The following is a 2,530-nucleotide window of genomic DNA, read 5'->3' as shown; positions in this document are numbered from 1 at the left end:
GAAGTGCCCACCACCACGGGAGGGAGGGTCCCTTTTATCTTTGGGTTGGAATGACACCATTCGTGCCTTTGTGTCAACAGCACTGAGAGGCCTTGTGGAGGGTTATGTGGCCAGTGCTGAGGAGAGCTTGTTTGAAGAGGGAAAAAAAAAAAATCACAGAATGATGTTTACCCAGCAGGCAGCTCCTGCCAATGCAGACTCTAATGCCCGCTGCAGTCGGATATACCCGCTGCCCAGGCTGTTTTGGCTTGCCCTTGGCCTTGGGTGCTGTCGGGCCAGGAGGGCAGGCAGCTGGCAGACACCGGAGGTTGGTGCCAGCTCTTAACCATGGAAACTCGCCTCTGCCCTGAGTAAACAGCTAGGCTCTCTTCCAGCCTGCCCCACCCCCAGCTTCCTCCCTGCTCCAATCCAAAACTAAAGGCTCCCTAATGCCTAAGACTGCAGAGGCTTCCGAACCTAGCCGATGGCCTGGCCGCCAGCATGTGTCTGTCAAATTTTCAAATATACTCACTTTGGTTCAGGGGAAATGTTTTCAGGGATTAAGCTGCAGAGGCCCTTCTGATTCAAAGGGTCACCCCCAGGACTTGGGCCAGGGACTCTTTAGAAATGTGGATCTCAGCCTGGTGAGGCAGCATAAATGGGAACCTGAATGGGAGCCTCATGGAGGATCCTAGGAGGAATTCTGGGGCTACATACAGGTGGAAGGAAGGAAGGAAGGAAGGAAGGAAAGAAGGAAGGAAGGAAGGAAGGAAGGGAGGGAGGGAGGGAGGGAGGGAGGGGGAGGGAGGGGAAGGAGGGAGGGAGGAGGGAGGAGGGAGGGAGGGAGGGAGGGGGAGAGGAAGGAGGGAGGGAGAGAGGAAGAATGGGAGGGTAGAAGAGAACCCCAGGCCTTATCCTGCTGATTCAGAATCTGCGTGTTAATAGGATCTGTGTGTGCCAATTTAAGTCTATGAAGCAGTAGGTTCTCAAACTGTTCACCAGGATCCCCTGGTCCAGGGAGGTCTTAGACCTAGAGAACACACTGAGTTGATTCACACGGTTTATAGGCTCTGGCTTGAGCGACCAGGAAACTGGCGGAATAGCGCACAAAATTGCTTAGGAAACCTAGGACACCCTTTCATTGGCCACAGCGGGAGAGATGCCCCTTTGGTGCATCTGATATAGTCAGGGAGTGCGGGAGTGCCTCTTCTTCAGGAACTCTCCCTGGTGTTTTAGAGGAAACCTATCTTCTAGATAGGGGTTGTCCCTGCATCCTTACTTTCTCCTCTGATTAAAGAGGTTTGGATTTCTGCCTGGAACATTCTTAAAGTGAACAGGGTGCTAGAATTTTAGCTTTTCCCACCTAGTTCCCTCGTCCAGGATCTTTCCAGTCATTGTGGCTGAGTTGAATCTCACTCCCCTCAATCCACATCCAGCAGGCCTAACCACTGGGAAGTCAGAAAGTGATTGTATTTGGAGATAAGGTTTTAATGCAGGTAAGAGAGTTCAAATGACACAAACCCAAAGCCAGGGTACTCAGTCTGTGTGTCACCACCCTTTTGTGAGTGGAAGCACCCTTTCACAGGATCACATATCAGATATCCTACATATCAGATATTTAAATTACAATTCATAACAGTAACAACATTTATAGTTATGACGTAGCAGTTAAAATAATTTCATGAGGCATGGCTGAATACTGTGTTCTTCAGTCAGTAATTTACAGCCAGACACCATGCAAAAGTAAAGTCTTCCTTTAAGATGGTTGATATGCTGTAGTTTATGGTATATCACCATTAAAAGTGAGTACAAGTAAAAAAAGAAAAAAAAGTATATTATGACTAGGGGTCACCAAAACATGAGAAACCGTATTAAAGGGTCGAAGCATGAGGAAGGCTAAGGCCAGTTAGTGTCCTTATAAGAGTCTACACCTGGATGATGACTCAGTTGATAAAGTGTTTACTGTATACATATGATGACCCAAGTTTGATCCCCTAGAACCAGTGTGAAAAACAAAACAAAACAAAACAAAACAATAGCGTGGTGTTGTGGTACTTGCCTATAATACCAATGCTTTGGGGAAATAGATGTCCAGGACTCACCATCTAGCCAGTGTAGCTGGATGTGTGAGTTCCAGGTTCAGTGAGAGACCCTGTCTCAAAAAGTCAGATGGAAAGTGATTGAGAAATACCTGATATCAACCTCATATGATATATGTGCATGTGTATCCTTATACATACACATACATACATACATACATACATACACATACACACACACACACACACACACACACACACACACACACACACACACACACACCACTTGCACAGGGACAAATTAATATTCAGGGTTGGTGCTGGAGAGATGGCTCAGTGGTTAAGAATACTGGTTGCTCTTCCAGAGGTCCTGAGTTCAATTCCCAGCAATCACATGGTGACTCACAACCATCTGCAATGGGATCTGAAGGCCTCTCCTGATGTGTCTGAAAACAGCAACAATGTACTCATATGCATAAAATAAATAAATCTTTTAAAAAAATCTTAAGGAT

General features: G+C 46.7%; 1 non-coding gene across 1 annotated transcript; it reads left to right on the top strand.

Annotated features, from left to right (window-relative positions):
* The first annotated feature begins 1,665 nt into the window (after window positions 1–1,665).
* LOC116906417 lies at window positions 1,666–1,793 on the top strand. Its single transcript, XR_004388679.1, has one exon. It is a non-coding gene; the product is annotated as a small nucleolar RNA SNORA15 (small nucleolar RNA).
* The last annotated feature ends 737 nt before the right edge of the window (window positions 1,794–2,530 follow it).

This window comes from Rattus rattus, chromosome 7 (genome assembly GCF_011064425.1).
Source record: "Rattus rattus isolate New Zealand chromosome 7, Rrattus_CSIRO_v1, whole genome shotgun sequence".
Lineage (NCBI taxonomy): Eukaryota > Metazoa > Chordata > Mammalia > Rodentia > Muridae > Rattus > Rattus rattus.
This window is presented reverse-complemented; position numbering and strand designations above follow the sequence as displayed.